The sequence below is a fragment of the Coregonus lavaretus genome (assembly GCF_964263955.1).
Source record: "Coregonus lavaretus genome assembly, chromosome: 13".
NCBI lineage: Eukaryota > Metazoa > Chordata > Actinopteri > Salmoniformes > Salmonidae > Coregonus > Coregonus lavaretus.
Genome location: NC_140000.1, coordinates 27,032,684 through 27,051,336, shown reverse-complemented (window position 1 = coordinate 27,051,336; position 18,653 = coordinate 27,032,684). Strand labels below are relative to the sequence as shown.

The window sequence follows — 18,653 nt, the reverse complement described above, 5'->3', positions numbered from 1 at the left end:
CACAACATCTCAATTGGGATTAGGTCTGGACTTTGACTAGGCCATTCCAAAACTTCCAATTTGTTGCTTTTTAGCAATTTTCATGTAGACTTGATTGTGTGTTTTGGATCATTGTCTTGCTGCATGACCCAGCTGCACTTCAGCTTCATCTCACAGACGGATGGTCTGACATTCTCCTGTAGTCTGACATGGTTCCAGTAATGCCTGGCGAAAACCAAACACTGCATTCCACAGTAAGAACATCATACCAAAGGTCAAGCATGGTGGTGGTGGTGTGATGGTTTCGGGATGCTTTTCTGCCTCAGGACCTGGACGACTTGCCTTAATTGAAGGAACCATGAATTCTGCTCTGTATCAGAGAATTATACAGGAGAATGTCAGACCATCCGTGGGGGGGGGGTAGAAGGATTACTTTTATCCTATCTCAGGTATTCCTTAAAGAGGTGGGGTTTCAAGTGTCTCCGGAAGGTGGTGAGTGACTCCACTGTCCTGGCGTCATGAGGGAGCTTGTTCCACCATTGGGGTGCCAGAGCAGCGAACAGTTTTGACTGGGCTGAGCGGGAACTGTGCTTCCACAGAGGTAGGGGGACCAGCAGGCCAGAGGTGGATGAACGCAATGCCCTCGTTTGGGTGTAGGGACTGATCAGAGCCTGAAGGTACGGAGGTGCCGTTCCCCTCACAGCTCCGTAGGCAAGCACTGGTCTTGTAGCAGATGCGGGCTTCAACTGGAAGCCAGTGGAGTGTGCGGAGGAGCGGGGTGACGTGAGAGAACTTGGGAAGGTTGAACACCAGACGGGCTGCAGCGTTCTGGATGAGTTGTAGGGGTTTAATGGCACAGGCAGGGAGCCCAGCCAACAGCGAGTTGCAGTAATCCAGACGGGAGATGACAAGTGCCTGGATTAGGACCTGTGCCGCTTCCTGTGTAAGGTAGGGTCGTACTCTGCGAATGTTGTAGAGCATGAACCTACAGGATCGGGTCACCGCTTTGATGTTAGCGGAGAACGACAGGGTGTTGTCCAGGGTCATGCCAAGGTTCTTTGCACTCTGGGAGGAGGACACAACAGAGTTGTCAACCGTGATGGCGAGATCATGGAGCGGGCAGTCCTTCCCCGGGAGGAAGAGCAGCTCTGTCTTGCCGAGGTTCTGCTTGAGGTGGTGATCCGTCATCCACACTGATATGTCTGACAGACATGCAGAGATGCGATTCGCCACCTGGTTATCAGAAGGGGGAAAGGAGAAGATTAATTGTGTGTCGTCTGCGTAGCAATGATAGGAGAGACCATGTGAGGATATGACAGAGCCAAGTGACTTGGTGTATAGAGAGAATAGGAGGAAGCATTTGGTTGGAGTCATTGCAGCTAAAGGTGGCACAACCAGTTATTGAGTGTAAGGGGGCAATTACCTTTTCACACAGGGGAATTGGGTATTGCATAACTTTGTTTATGAAATAAATATGTAATTGTTGTGTAATTTGTTCACTTATGTTCCCTTTATCTAATATTAGGTTTTGGTTGAAGATCTGATAACATTCAGTATCACAAATATGCAAAAGTAGAGAAAATTAGAAAGGGGTAAATACTTTTTCATAGCACTGTAGTTCCTCAAGTTGTCCGCCCTGATAGCCCTTACCTAGAGAGACAGAGAGAGAGAGAGAGAGAGGAGAGAGAGAGAGAGAGAGAGAGAGAGAGAGAGAGAGAGAGAGAGAGAGAGAGAGAGAGAGAGAGAGAGAGAGAGAGAGAGAGAGAGAGAGAGAGAGGACAGCACCGGCTTTCTCATTTACATTCTCAAATTAATATTTTGATGCAGGCGGCTTTAATGCGCGCTCATTTTAATTGCCCCCCTTATTCTTGTTTCTCAGTTCCTACTCTTCATGATATTCCAAACAAATTGACTTTAAGCCATCTTAACATCAAATTGGCGGAACGGTGTGTTCTGCTTGAAACTTGAGTTCTTGACGATAATTTCTGATTAATACCTCTGTGATATTTCCTCTGCATATCAAATGATTTGAATGCAGTTGAATGTAAAACCAAAGACAAATGCACACATGAAAACATACTGTATAAACACACACACACACACACGCACAAAAGACAGATGCACACACGTAGGCACACACATCACACACAGAGAACCCCCCCCCCCCCCACCCAACACACACACACACACACACACACACACACTCAGATACACAGAATGACCAAACATGATTAGAAAGGCTGCAATCATGCTGTAGAGTGCACATACAGATGAGTCAGTCTAATTGACATAATCTAATTTGCCACTATGGGATCATGAGACAAGCACAGAGCATCTCAGCCCCCCAGTCCTGTCAGATATTACAATATCTCCAATGAGATTACAGACTGCATAGTGTGCTATCGAACCCCTCTGCCCATCCATCCACCCCCACCCACTCTCAACACGATCGATTGACACACAGCCACTGTGGGGAAGAGGATTATATCTGATGCTGTATTAACCATCAACCCACCACATCTGATTGGAGGTGACAACTGTGCCATGATTGGTCAGTTATTTCAGACCAGGATGGGCCTATGGTGCCAACAATTCAACGACATTGATACCAATAGTAAATAGCTGTAGCACAAATTGGAGGCACTCAGAGTCTGCAGCTCGGTAAACTAATTGACAGGTCTTCCTGTTTCTAGACGGAGATGCGGAGGGCAGAGTGAAGTTTGCATTGATTCTACCGCCCGCAGGCTGCGGCTCCAGCAGTAAGCAGGTGTAGCCAAAGTATAAATCTCCCCCGGTCTCCCCATCTCTCCTGGAGATTAAACAGAGAAGCCTGTCCTGTCAGCTGTGTTATACACACAAGCACACACACACACACACACACACAAACACGTGCAGGCACGCTGTACACGCACACTGATCCACACACACACACACACACACACAGCCACCTGAGTAATGTTTGCCTGAGCCAATTAAAATGGGTTGGAATAACCTGGCCAACCTGTTGATGGAGAGGACCCGTCAGCTGGAGAAATTAAAGCAGAGTCGTTCAGCATCATTAGTGCACACAAGTGTAGGTGAGGAGGATACCCAGAGGGAGGAAGAGGGGGGGATAGTGTGTGTGTGTGTTGATCCATCCTACTTTATAAACAAACTGCCCCAAAGTATAGACTGTATAGACTGCCTGTGGATTTGGAAATATAATTAAATAATCATCTAGTGTGATTATAGAGAGCTTTCTAAAATTGGTATTGTATGTTGTGATATTAAAAGCAGTGGGAAATCATTTACATCTATATAATATTAAGTCATAGAGTATTTTCCAACAAACCAAACATTTTGTAAAGAGAGAAAAGTCTTTACACACCGTGTACATAGCAATGAATTAACAATCCACCAATAATTGGTTCGTTTAAAAACTCAGCAGGTGCACTCACCTTTAATTTCATGCACTCACCTGTAATTTCACAGCAAATTGCAAAGGTCAAAAATGCTTTAATCTCTTTCTAACATTTGTTGAACTTCAAATCCTTAACTCATCCAACAACCTTTAAACACCAGAACAAAACTTTGTCACTCCACCTTTCCAAACTCTCCTTCACTCACTCTGAGAACTCAATAAATTTCTTAAACTCCACCATTTCTCTCTCTCTCTCCTCACGTTCTCTGTGCGTTGTAGTTCCAGGACTGCCATGGGCTCTTGGCACAATTATCCTGTTTCCCCCTCTCTCTGAAGTGTGGCCCAGACTGTAACGGTGGTTTAAAAGTTCCCCTGAACCCTCCGGCAGGATACACCAACACACAGCATTCATTTCACACCTTTTATTTATTAATTCCCCTTTCCTCTCCACACAGGGGGACAGAGAGGCAAACCACTATGCAGTATCCACTCTCTAACCATGCTCTGTCTGGGGCTCCCTGGCTCTGTCACACCTTTACCGCCCAATTACCAATGGATCCCTTGGATACCTGAGCAGGGGACCAATGAATAACCTGTATGCACAGACACACTAGTGGTGGAGTGTGAAGAAGAATGATTATAACTGGTTCAGGAGGGAGAATGTGTGTGCTAGGCCTATTAGTCAGTGAGGGCCCTTAACTGTTGAAACTGTGTGGTGGTCACCACAGTAACAAAAAAATACTTCTGCTGTGTTAATGGGTAGGGAGGGTTCGAGAATACTGTGAATAGGAACTGTGAGCTCCATTGTCAGTGTTGTTTCATTGGGCAAAGGCCTATATTGTATATCAGGGAATTTAACAGAACATAAACTAAGAAAGGAGACACAAATACTATAACGATGACGCTGTGAGTCGAGAAGCAGGTGCAGGTGAAACGTTTAATAAAACAACAAACATGAAATGAGACAGTGTAACAGTGGCGATAAAGCATGAACAAAACAAGAAACACCAGTAGCGTACAGACATGAAACACAAACAGAGTCAATAACGCCTGGGGAAGGAACCAAAGGGAGTGACAGAAATAGGGGAGGTAATCAGGAAGGTGATGGAGTCCAGGTGAGTCCCATAATTAAGCACAAGTGCGCGTAACTATGGTGGCAGGTGTGCATAATGATGAGTGAACTGGTGACAACAATCGCCAGAGAGGGGGAGCGGGAGTAGACGTGACAAATACAAAGTATTCCAGTCAATACTCCACATAGAAAGTAGGTCTACACTGAGAATAAGGAGAGATAATGGATATACCATGGTTGTGGATATAAATGGAATATATATTAGACTAAGTAGAGGCAAGAACAGACTGATTGGTGGATGTATGATGGGGGAAACACTAACACTTTGTGAGTATTCCATTGCAGTCTGCATGGTGAAATATTTCAAGCCGACCACTGGGACACGCAGTGACCAATAGTGAGCCAAGGATATAAATAGAACAAAAAGTGAAAGAACCAAAAAGCTGCTCCTTAATGCGACCATGAGCTTAAAGGCTTGAGGGAGTGACAGCTGGTGATTAAAGTGCCAAACTGATTACTACACCCGCGGACCATGTCACAGACCACGTCATCGACTCAAATAGCCATGGCGACGTCCTAATCTGGGTCACTGTGTCTTCGGCGTGACACGTATGGTACGTCAGACGACTCGGACAAGACTGATCGGTTTACATAAACTCTGGGTCCGGACCCAGTAGATGGGATGAGTCGTGGAAGTGAATGATAGACATAAGATTGAGATATAAAGTTGTAGGCCTTGGTAAGTCAACCCCTGATCTTTGACCCTAACTTTTTCTCTCTACGATAGAGTACAGTACAATCCCTTTTAATCCCCCTGCTTCGTCATACATTTTGCTACCAGTTTGTCATTATCTTGACTGTGTAATCCCTTAGCGAGGGGCTTGTTGATGCGCTCATGTTCAGTACAGTTGGGTTTCATTTGTTTGTTTTAATCCAAGGATGGGTAGAGGGTTAGTCTGTGGTGGTGAGGTTTAATGGAAATGAATCCTTCCCCCTGTCCTATCAACTATGTCCTCACAGTGGAGCTAGAAGATATATTTGCATGTCTTAGAACAGTGTAGTTGTCACAGTAGGGACTGGCAACATAGTGAGACCATGACGAGCATCGTCAGCTGAAGATGAGCTTCCAGTGGATCGCTGTCAATCCCTGAGGTGATGACGCAACATACTCCATACGATCTCAATCAGCCAGCTTAATCTGCAAACACACTTGTCTGACTGATTTTTTACTAGCTCACTTGATACCTCTTTCTGCTAGCTCTAGACTGGCTCACTGGTTGGCTCTTTCTGCTAGCTCTAGACTGGCTCACTGGTTGTCTCTTTCTGCTAGCTCTACGGTAGCTCATTCTGTAATCAGTACCTATTCCTACCAGCTCTCGGCTAGCTCACTAGGTACTTCTTTCTACTAGCTTTTGGCTAGCTCACTCAGCTAGCTACTTTTTCTAGCACACCCCACTAGCTAGTTTCCTCTGCTCCGTCTGATGTCCATGCAGGTCTGTGGACCCCAGCTGAGTCTCCAGAAATGAGCTGTACTGGAGGCTGGAGTAGTGCATAGGAACCTGTTGGGGCCTGTAGGCTGTATTTGCTCCAGTGCCAGCAGCAGCAGAAGCAGAGCAGTGCAGCCAGGTCTGCCATCATCCAGCGCAAGGAGAAACCTGTTCTGACAGGCGGTCTTCTCCCACAGCGCACAGTCAGAGACTAGCTGTGGAGCTAATCTCATACTATCACTCTACACTACTATACATACTATCACTCTACACTACTATACATACTATCACTCTACACTACTATACATACGATCACTCTACACTACTATACATACTATCACTCTACACTACTATACATACTATCACTCTACACTACTATACATACTATCACTCTACACTACTATACATACTATCACTCTATACTACTATACATACTATCACTCTACACTACTATACATACTATCACTCTACACTACTATACATACTATCACTCTACACTACTATACATACTATCACTCTACACTACTATACCTCTTACATACTGTTATCACCTACAGTATAGTAGAGACAATGCCTACCTGTTGTACCCCTGCACCTAATATAGGAAGCACTGTATAAGACTTGGATAATGTTTCGATGAACATCATGAGCTACTATATGTGGCATTTTTACAAAACGTGGAACGCCGCATCTATATTATCTCATACATGGAGAAACAGTATGCTTTTAGAACATACATGTTTGCTGCCACAGATTTTCCTCTTGGAATGTATGCAAGATTTGCTCATGAGACGAGTGAAGCAGGTGGCAACTCCCATTTAATAGATGGTCCCTGGGCAGTAACACATTCAATAATAAGACAAAGCACTCCGAACTGTGAAATCTAAATTCATGCATTAATTGCTGTATATGCTAGACTAGACACCTCAAGCTAAATCTTCCTAATCGCTGAGACCTAGCAAAGAAAACATTGTGTAGAATGTCTGCCTCTAAGAATAATATGCCATTTAGCAGACGCTTTTATCCAAAGTGACTTACAGTCCTGCGTGCATACATTTTTGTGTATGGGTGGTCCCGGGGATCGAACCCACTACCCTGGCGTTACAAGCGCCGTGCTCTACCAGCTGAGCTACAGAGGACCACAACTACTGTACATTCCATTAGAAAATGCAGTAGGTAGAATAATGGGAGCTATACATATCTACTGCATCTCATAACTGGTGTTTGTTTAATGGTGGGAAAAGCATCACATTTTAATGACACTGTATGTGTGAAAGATACAGTATGCCCATCCGCCAGCACACACAAGACAGCACATGAAAAAGATGCTTCACAGCCTATAATGATGATACATTTTTGTGTCTTGAGAGAACGATGGAAACCTTATTGGGTCAACATCAGATCCGTGACATTGAAAGTGAGGGTTGGGACTGGGTCTCCAGGGAAAGTGACTTGTCACCTGGGGCTCTGTCGCTATGGAGATATACAGTAGATTATATCTTCCACACTGTATGTCACCCATAACAGTGCCTGTGGGATGAGGGGGAAGTATGCGGGGATGAGGCGGGTGTGAACAGGTGGGGTTGGCCCTTCACTCTGCTTGTAGGTATTATATGACAGTCAGAGTACATTTTTACATTTTAGTCATTTAGCAGATGCTCTTATCCAGAGCGACTTACAGTTAGTGAGTACATACATTATTTTTTTATTTTTCATACTGGCCCCCCGTGGGAATCGAACCCACAACCCTGGCGTTAAAAACGCCATTCTCTACCAACTGAGCTACATCCCTGTAGAGGCGTAATTTGCCTAGCCCTTCATTTAACCTGACGAAAAGGTCCTCCCACCTCATTTACCCCTCCCTACTGGCACCTTCACCTCCAAACACTCCCCCTGAGACCAGATGCACTCTGGGACATAATTGCAGAGTGGAAAGAAAAGTGTGCTCTCTGTATAGGTGGGAGGGCGGTGGATAGAATGGCAATAATGTTACGGCGCTTCCCAGTTCAACGCCTTTAATTTTAAAAAAATCTCTGGATAACAGAAAAGGGAGCGAATGAAGGGACTTCAAGGTCGACTTGACACTCGGAACCATGGCGCCAGTGTGTGTCTGTATTCCCGTATGGTTTTATTCACTGTGACAGTATCTATACAGACTGGCACTCTCTAAAGATGCCTTTAGAATCTTAGGCCTCTCTTTGTCTCATAGTTTTTTCTCCTACTCACATCATAATAATTCACCCTGGCTAGCAGAACTTCTTATCCATCAGAGGGAAGGGATCGAGGGGATCCATGGACCCCCAACAGGTCTCTAAAAGGTTTCCACTCTGATCCCACCTCTGTGGAAGAGGTAGGAAGAGGACTCTTAAATAATAAATACCCTCAACTTCATCACCTGGGGGCATCGATCGCCTTCCATCGAGCTTCCACATGGCCTCCTCTATGCTCCATGCTGCTTTTACGACGATTGAAGTGCTTGTGTTTTTTTTTCTCAATAAACGCCTCTGGTTTAAATGGTACCAGGGTGTGCTGTGCGCAAAAGTTCAAGGGGTATTTGGTATTTATTAGGATCCCCATTAGCCGCAGCAAAAGCATCAGCTACTCTTCCTGGGGTCCACATAGGGGCCAAGGGGTAGGCCCATGTCGCCTGCTCTTGCTCCATTTGCATTCTGGGAAGGCTCTCAGCCAAACTGGTGACTGGGTGCTCTTTAATTGCATCTCATGGGAGGAGAGAAAAAAAGAAAAAAGAGGAGGAGGGGTGTACAGACTACCGAGGGGGGATGAAACGAGGGAAATAAAAACATATTTTGAGAAAGAACACAACAGCGATAAGATAAAGGGCAAGAGGAAATTGCAAAGCATCCTGCAGAGGGGAGCGAGGAGAGAGTGGGGTGTTGGGGAGAGAGAACTGCCAAAACACTGCCTGTGGACAATCCCATTACTGGCCATAAGACATCCATTGTTAAAGGATAGAACAACTATTGGAGGACAATATTGTGCTCCACAGGGAAAAGAGATGCTGTGACTGCTAATGTTATGTTCTTTTCGACAGTACTGTTATGACCACTATGTCGTCCTCAGCATCTGGCTGCGTTGGGTTTGCTCTGCATGATACAGTGTGTGCTTAAGTTAGTGACCCACATATTCTAAAACCGTGGTAATGACATCGCTCACAGTGGATGAACATCCTTTTAAGCCCTTATTAAGGCTTGGGGGTGGTTCGCCTCGCATTTGAGAGCATGAACAGAAAGTGATACTGTAAGCATTTGTTTTAATGAGATACAGGAATGACTTGCATCATTTTCTGATCAATCCACAACAATAAAGCTCAGGGTTGGAAGTGGAGGCTGCAAAAGAAACCTTACTTTTTCAAAAAATAAATGAGAGTCATGGTGCAGAAAACAAAGAAAGTACATCATCAAAACTCATCGAGTGGACGCCTATTGGTGTGAAAGACATTGACAAGTTACTGTACACAGTAGGGCTATGTGTGACAATCTAGAAAACTGGGACTTAATCTTGGTTAGCATTTCCATCACCGTTTTTTGTCTCAATAAGCAGAGACACAAAGGAAGGATTTACTCATGGGTTTATGTGGCAGTGTCGGCCTGAAGGAGCGGTCTGTTAATGAGCAGTTTACAGAGAACTTTCAGCCGACCGTTCCAGGAGCTTGCCGCCTAATCCTATTCCTTACAGCAGCCTGAGATCTCGAAGGGTGTTTGAAAGTCAGCCCATGTTTTCTTTCTTTCATTTATTCTTCTGTCTTTGGTGACGATGGGGGGGACGAGAGGTGAAAGAAGGCCAAGGTTTCCAAGGACACATAATGGGCAGACGGGGTTGACATGAAACATATTCTCCTCTCTTTAGCTGCTGCTTCCCAGCCCAGGACAAAGGCAAAGAAACAGCCCCGGAGTCGAAGAGCCCGAGCCTTGCTTGTTGTTCACAATGTAGTGGTACTGAATTGATACCTTTCTTTTGAAATTGGAGGGTTTGTAGCCTTGTTTGTTTGGCTGAATAAAGAGAACAATCTACTTGTCCTCTGAAATTTGGTTTGAGTGATTTGGACGCTGAATGATAAGGTATTAGGAGTCTGGGGGAGCGAGGGACCACAACAAGAGTAGGCTATAAACTACTGTCTTAGGGAATCACTGCCTGGGTTAATTCAAGTGAATGCTAAAGGCTGTATTCAATAAACTTGAAAGAGTTAACTCATACACCTTAACGTGCTACTAGGTACATAGAGCTAAAAGTATACTAGTAAAAATAAGAAAAACTCCAGCACACCGGTAATCTTGATGCTTCCCGAAAAAATATGGATCTGTTTTTGTTCTTTTTAACTGTATTCAATAAACTAAAAGGAAAATAATAACACTGTCTGACCCAAACTCGGTCCAGCCTTACGGTCCATCCCCCCATCCCCACCCCATCCCCATCCCCCGCCCCATCCCCCCCCCGAACCTCCCCGACCTTTCTTTCTTTGCTTTGCTAATGTGTTTGTTATGCACTGTTCTTTGCTATGTTTCTTCCGGTGCTAATCTTTGCTTTGCTATATCCTTAGACGTACAGTATGTGTGTGGGATTGAAAGTTGATCCAGTACATCACTTTCACCTCCTGTTCTACCTTTTACATCCTACTCTAGCTCAAGTTCTAGCTCTGTTCAAAGACAGGGAACACCTGCCGTTTGATGCTGGCTTCGAATCAGCTTCACAGATAATTTGCACGCTCGAAGAAGAATGTCACAAGTTTATTTTTAGTCTAAACACTCCCTATCATAAAACTAGGGCACCAGCAAGAGCTCCAGAGCCAAACACTCAAAATTATTAAATGTGCTTAAGTGTTTTCTCTGGCAATTCTCTAAATATTAACAAGTGTCCCTGCATGACTTTATCTTACCCTCCCTACTGAGAAAGTTTCTCTCCATATCTCTACATATACCAGTCTTTTTCTAGCCGCAAGCCTTGGATGTTATGACACTCCTGAAGCCTTCCCATCATCCCTTACTCGGCGATCTGCTTCTTCTCTCAGAAGGCAGTGACGGTTGCTGCACATGTCCTTGCCCTTGCCGACTCCCCTGTCCATCAGTTCTCCCCCTGTAATGATGCGTGTTGGCTGAGGCACAACTCTCAAGCTCCGATTCAGACTCCAGAAATCTTCTGTGTGCTTAACTACCTGGACAGCTAAATGAGCACTTCAAGCTAACCTAAGATAATCACTGCACAAGGTGTGGGTGCGCAATGTGCGTGTGCATGCGTGTGTGTGTGTGTGTGCGTGTGCGTGAGAGAGAGAGAGAGAGAGAGAGAGAGAGAGAGAGAGAGAGAGAGAGAGAGAGAGAGAGAGAGAGAGAGAGAGAGAGAGAGAGAGAGAGAGTGTATGTGAGAGAAATAATACATCAAGCAGAGAACTGAGTGCCAGAGATGAACAGAAAGCTACAGTATCAGAGTGAGTGAGGCCCTGGAGGGTGTGTGTGCAAGACCATACAAGACAATACCCAATACTGTGTTCTGAACTTCCAAGTGACCCTTGGAAGCCTTCAATCTATTGAGTCAGTCTTTCCAAGCCACTAGAGCAAAATTTCAATTCACATGCTGGTCATATATTATTATAATGTAACTTCTCCTAAGAAATGTCAAACTACATAGGTGGGGGATTGTGGCTGCGATCAATACATTGCACACATTTGTTTTACTATCCTTGTGGGGACCAAACAATTGATTTCCATTCAAAATCCTATTTTCCCTAACCCCTAACCCTAACCCTTAATAATTACTGCAGTGAGGGTCACACAGAGTGTTTCTTGGTAGTCAAACAAATCTACTTTGAAATAAAAGTATACACCTTACACACATGGTTATGGGCTTAAAAAAAGAAGACACCTGTACCATGTCAGATGTACTGTAGAGTTTGCATCCCGATATTACACTTTATATACATCACAGAGGACTGAAATATAACAAAACCGTTTGACGTAGAAACACCGGATTTTCTGATTTTTTTATGTTTATTCATTATGAAATTATGAAATATATGAATAACATTCCACCTATGATGCCACTAGAGGGCGCTTTGGTTATTCGACTGCAGGAAAGGGCTACCCTAAACCTAACCCCTAAGCCTAAAATAGCCTTTTTCCTTGTGGGGACCAGCGAAATGCCCCCACTTGTCTGAATTTTCCTTGTTTTACTATCCCTTTGAGGACTTCTGGTACCCACAAGGACAGTAAAACTAAAAACACACACACAAGCTAATCTGCCAGTGTGACACATTATGTCTCTCCTTCACCAGTCAAAGGCATTACTGAAGAATAACATTTCTCATACCACATTAAAGATTAAATCAACCTTCCATACTATCATAGGGATTTCAATTACATAACAGATCCAGTTTCAATGTGTCATGATTGAGTATGTCGACATCAGTCCTCGATTGTACTTGGCATATCAACAGCACTCATTTCATTTCTCTAAGCATCCAGCCATGACACATTTAGAAGACTTGTTGTCCAATTAGCCTTGTCTGTGTGAATGACTGTGAATGACAGCCTTCCCTTCACAAAGCTGAGTGAATAGATGTCTGTCAAATATAACAATACTAACAAATAATCATCTGAGGCTCAGAGACCAAATGAAACGTGACTTGAATGTGATCACCAATAAAGATGGTTGGCTGTCGATCTAGAATAAGATCTGATAGCATTTTTTTTTTTTATGGTCTAAGTTGTTTTCAGGTGGTCATACCATGGATACTTTTGCTATTTGATTTTGAATTTTATGACCCCTTTAGGTATATAAAACAATGTAAAAATGATTTAATAAAATATTGAATTTGGCCTTTACTACTATAGCCCATAGAAACACATTGAATAACACATTCATAAATGGCAGAAAAGACAGTCAAAAAATGTATCATACGGAATAAGGTTTTGGTCCTATATCTAGGAGATATACGAAAGCTCATTTAATATTATTTTTTATTTTTGTACACATATTTAACCCCTTATTTTTGTTGTCACAAAACTACCATCATACTTCCATTAATTTGTATGGGTTACCTTCAGACGAGTTCCGTGACACTTGTAAAACAGATAACACCATTGTGTTTGTGAGAGTCTCATCTTTCCATAGTGGTCATATTTTTTTTGTAGGCCAAACCATTCAGACGCTACAGACGTTTTCATGAGAAGACCGATTTTTGGAATGTCTCCTGGTCTGACAAATAGAGCTGTAGCTCTTCCACTTTCCACCGCAGATGCGGAATGGCAACATAGGCTGATGCGGTGGATTGAGATGCAGCCCATGTAAAAAAACAGATACACTATATATACAAAAGTATGTGGACAGCCCTTCAAATTAGTGGATTTGTCAATTTCAGCCACACCCATTGCTGACAGGAGTATAAAATCGTTCGTCGGGAGCTTCATGAAATGGGTTTCCATGGCCGAGCAGCTGCACAGAAGCCTAAGATCACCATGCACAATGCCAAGCTGGAGTGGTGTAAAGCTCGCCGCCATTGGACTTTGGAGCAGTGGAAATGCATTCTCTGGACTGATGAATCCCGCTTCACCATCTGGCAGCCCGACGGACGAATCTGGGTTTGGCGGATGCCAGGAGAACGCTACCTGCCCCAATGCATAGTGCCAACTGTAAAGTTTGGTGGAGAAGGAATAATGGTCTGTTTTTCATGGTTCGGGCTAGGCCCCTTAGTTCCAGTGAAGGGAAAACTTAACGCTACAGCATACAATGACATTCTAGACCAGGGGTGTCAAACGTCCGGAAACGGGTTTAATCCGGCCCGCGAGATGATTTTGTAAAGTATAAAAATGAGCTGCAATTTTTCAATAAAATAAACTGCTGTTCCAATTGTGTCCACTGGATGGCGCAATAGCAATTGTGTTAAGCAAGCAAACTGTTTATACCGGGGCAGAGCAAATAGGTCAAGCAAGTGCAGCCAGTCCGGATGAGCTACTTTGTTTTGCCCGCGATATTTATTACGGCTTCTACTTTTAACATTATGTGCTTTGGCACCCTCATTGCCCCAATATGTCTCTGTCAAAAAAGAGAAAAGTGGACGCAGAGTGCAGAGTGTTCCAAGAAAAATTGTCATCCTTCTATTTATTCACGGAATTGAATGGGAAAGCTGTATGTTTGGTGTGTTCACAGCATGTTGCAGTGCTGAAAGAATATAACCTTCGTCGCCACTATGTGAGTCTTCATGCCGACAAATATGACAACTTTCAAGGACAGCGGAGAAGAGAGAAGGTGAATGAACTGTTGGCGGGTCTGAAGAAACAGCAGTCTGTGTTTACTCACAGCCGAGACATCAGTGACGCTGCAGTGAAAGCTAGCTACCTCATTGCTAATGAAATCGCAGTGGCTTCAAAACCATTTAGTGAGGGTGAATTTGTAAAAACATGCATGATGAAGGCAGCGGAGATTGTGTGCCCTGAAAAGCACCAGGCTTTTGAAAATATCAGCCTGACAAGAAACACAGTTGCAGACAGGATTTCCGATCTTTCAGTGGATTTAGACAGCCAGTTGAAGCAAAAAGTAAAGTTATTTATTGCGTTTTCGGTTGCAATTGATGAAAGCACGGACATTACAGATGTTGCACAACTGGCCATTTTCATCCGCAGAGTTGATGACACATTGACCGTCACCGAGGAGTTCGTGGAGTTGGTGCCGATGACAGATACAACGACAGCAGCTGATATTTTCACTGCACTCGTCAGCGCGCTGGACAGGGTCGGAGTGGACTGGTCCCGCGCTGTCAGCCTGGCTACAGATGGTGCGGGAAAAAAGCAGGATCGGGAAAAAAGCAGGCGTTGTGACAAAGTTCAGAGAGAAAGTGCAATCTGCAAATGGAGGACGTGATTTTTGGACTTTTCACTGTATTTTGCACCAGGAGGCTTTGTGTTGCAAGTCATTAAAGATGGATAACGTCATGAAGGTAGTTATTATTTTTATTATATTATTATTATATTATTATATTATATTATTATTATATTATTATTATTATATTATCCAAACTGTTAATTTCATCCGATCCAGAAGCCTGAATCAACGTCAGTTTGACAGCCTTCTCAGAGAGAAAGACTACATCTATGGCCTGCCATACCACACTGAGGTAAGATGGTTAAGTCGAGGTGCTGTGCTGAGGCGTTTCTTTGATTTACGAGAAGAAATTGAACAGTTCATGGAAGAAAAGGGCAAACCAGTGTTAGAATTTCATTCCGCAGAATGGATGCAGGACCTTGCATTTATGGTGGATGTTACAGAGCACCTGAATAACTTGATCAAACAGCTGCAAGGGTGCAACAAAGTTGCCACGCAGTATTATGACAGCATACGTTCTTTCAAGTTGAAGCTGTCATTGTGGGAGACGCAACTTGCCGGTGGTGATGCAGCTCACTTCCCCTGTCTGAAAAATGTGTGCGCGACCCAACATGTGGCAGACATGAAGCGGTTCAAAGATAAAATATTGGCACTGTTAAGGGAGTTTGAGCAACGCTTTCAGATTTTTGGTGAACTGGAGAAAGACTTCAACGTTTTTTGTTCGCCATTAACCGTGAATCCCTCTGATCTGCCCGTCAGCATCCAACTTGAAATAATATACTTGCAGTGTGACTCAGATTTGAAGGGCAAATTTGCCGCAGCTGGCTTGGACACATTTTATCAGAATCTCTTGCCAGGTTACCCCAACTTGACAGCCCTCGCTGCAAAACTGTTGTGCATGTTTGGAACCACATATCTTTGTGAGCAAGTTCTCTGTAATGAGCATAAATAAAACAAAGCTGCGCTCAAGGCTCACGCACAAGCACTTGAATCACATCCTGAAGTTGGCTGCCACTCAGGATGTGACGCCTGATATTGATGCGCTGGTGAAAGCTAAAAGATGCCAGGTATCAGGAGTCAAATAAACTATGCAACCCCACTTAAAGTGCTGCATGAGACACCCTGATATAGTTCTGTGATCTGTGATATACTTCTGTGAATCACTGAGGCATTGTGTGTTTGTGTGTTGTTTGTCCTCAGAATTTCAAATAGCTTGAGGTGTTTTATGATTAATAGTGATGTTGTGCTTTTGGACACACTGTCCTCAGGCTCCAGCTTTATGTTTATATGTTTTTATGTTGATGTGCTATTGTTTTTAATTGATTTATTTTATTTGTATATTTAACCTATTCTTGACTCTGTGGTTCTTGCACTTGTTTGGGGAACAGGATTTCATTATTTGTATCTACATTTCTGCCTGAGAAATGACACCCTGATATAGTTCTGTGATCTGTGAAACAGTTCTGTGAATCACTGAGGCATTGTGTGTTTGTGTGTTCTTTTTCTTTAGAATTTTCAAATAAACTTGAGGTGTTTTATAATTAATAGTGATGTTGTGCTTGTACTATTTTGGACACACTGTCCTCAGGCTCCAGCTTTATGTTTTATGTTGATAGTATTAAAACAAAGAAAACAATCTGAAGTTGTTGTTTTTAAGTTATATATACCATGATTTTACCGGTCCGGCCCACTTGGGAATAGATTTTCCTCCATGTGGCCCCTGAGCTAAAATGAGTTTGACACCCCTGTTCTAGACGATTCTGTGCTTCCAACTTTGTGGCAACAGTTTGGGGAAGGCCCTTTCCTGTTTCAGCATGACAATGCCCCTGTGCACAAAGGGAGATCCATACAGAAATGGTTTGTAAAGATCGGTGTGGAAGAACTTGACTGGCCTGCACAGAGCCCTGACCTCAACTCCATCGAACACCTTTGGGATGAATTGCAATGCCGACTGCAAGCCAGGCCTAATCGCCCAACACCAGTGCCCGACATCACTAATGCTCTTGTAGCTGAATGGAAGCAAGTCCCCGCAGAAATGTTCCAACATCTAGTGGAAAGCCTTCCCATAAGAGTCAATGGATAATAATCATAAAATCAAAAATGTTGAGTGGTATGACTTGTTCTCACCCTGTTCCTGTCATAGGCCACTTTGTGTAAAGTGATTCCTACTTATAATTCTGAAAGTTATAGCAAATATGTGTGGGTCTTGGGAAAATGTTAATGTGGAATTATATTGATGAAATGCTTTTAAAAAGTTGCAAATGAGGTGTAGTTGGTCAGAACAAATCAATGTACTGTAAACTCCCACGTGAAGTGCACTCCCACACACAAACACAAGAGCCTTCAACACTTACTCTGGAGTTCTACTGTGCCATTACACGCCCACCACTTTGTGAAAAATGTGAGAATGAACTTGCATTTAATATTTAGAAGTAAATGCCTCAGTATTCTCTCTCTGTAGTTGTCCAGCAGTACAACAACCTTTTCATGAAAAAGAGGGAAAGCATGATGTCTTAAGCCATGACTCATAAAGAGAACAAATTGGAGGATGGAGAGAAAGAGGATGGAGAGAGAAGAGAGGTTTTCTACGCTCTTGTTCAGGGGCTTTGACTGAGTCTGGAGTGGGAGAGAGCAGGAGGGATGTTCCAGTGACTTTCAACATATTTATAACATGCTTGTGACAAGTAGGCTAACCGCGGATCCAATCTCACCCCATCTCTGTTTACTGATGGGATTAAATTAAAGAACACTGCATCCAATTTCACACCTGGCTTCCTCCAACACAGCACTCCTCCAGCACAGTGTGACAGTCACCCACAGCACAACCTCTCGCCTCTCTTCCCTTCCTTTCCCACATGTTCCTCAGTATTAGCAAATGGGGCGTGGAGAGAGAAAACCATGTCAGATTTCCAACGGAATGGAAATTCATTTGCTTAGTGGGATTAGTGATATCGGTTGAAGTAGTAAGCCGATCTCTTTTCCCAGAGACTTGAAAGAATAGAGCTAATTTTGTAAAATGCTGCAAGAGACACATTTACTGATTACTGAGTTCCACAGTTATCTTCTCTATGTATATTTGGCTGATCCATATAGGGGGATATTTATTTCACAGAGGCTAATTACGTTACTCAGATAAAGGCAGCAATTAACTGATAAACACCAGTAGGAGTTTGGTGACCTCTAACCTCTAATAGCAGCTGTCTGTGTTATTTCTACATTTCACTGCATAATGGTACAGTAAGTGGTACTGTGTAATTAGGTAGAGCAAAAATGTCAATACTATTTAGAAGATGTAAGATCTTCCCATGTGTTAGGTCTACACAGCTGCTTTAAATAGAATGTACAGGTAATTCTTTAAAGGATCTTTCAGGTAGCTACCATAAGGGTTCTTTAACAGAATGATCATAATCACAACCCATACACAGTTGTTTACTTACAGATGTAAGATCTTAATTTGAGCCAGTTTGCTACTGCAGGAAAATAATCCTGCAGCAAAAGGAAATATGAATTATTATGTGGATTATAATGAATGGACATTTTAGTAGGGGTTGATATATTTTTCGTAAAATCAAGTCTGAAATTTCAAAGTGGAAATTACAAACTTTAGAAGCCTTTTTAAACATATACACTACAATACACTACAAGTTTTAAATGTCCTGCATTGCAAGAAAGTAATCCAGGCTGATCAAATTAAGATCCTACATCTGTAGGGATATGAAATACCACCAGATATCATGCAAAGGTTGGATAAGGTCCCTTTTGTAGGTCTTAATTCTAATACATGGGGAAGAGAGAAGGCTGAGTGATCACACCATTTGCATAATGTATGACATTTACATGAATACTACAGTACATTCACATTTACATGCATTTTCTATTTGGAAGA

The 18,653-nt window shown here is 43.1% G+C and overlaps 1 protein-coding gene across 1 annotated transcript in view; it reads right to left on the bottom strand.

The window, feature by feature from the left end:
• The window catches only part of LOC311140860 (mannosyl-oligosaccharide 1,2-alpha-mannosidase IC-like), a 138,027-nt gene that overhangs the window by 12,381 nt on the left and 106,993 nt on the right, over positions 1 to 18,653 (bottom strand). The gene's annotated exons all lie outside the window — the stretch shown is intronic.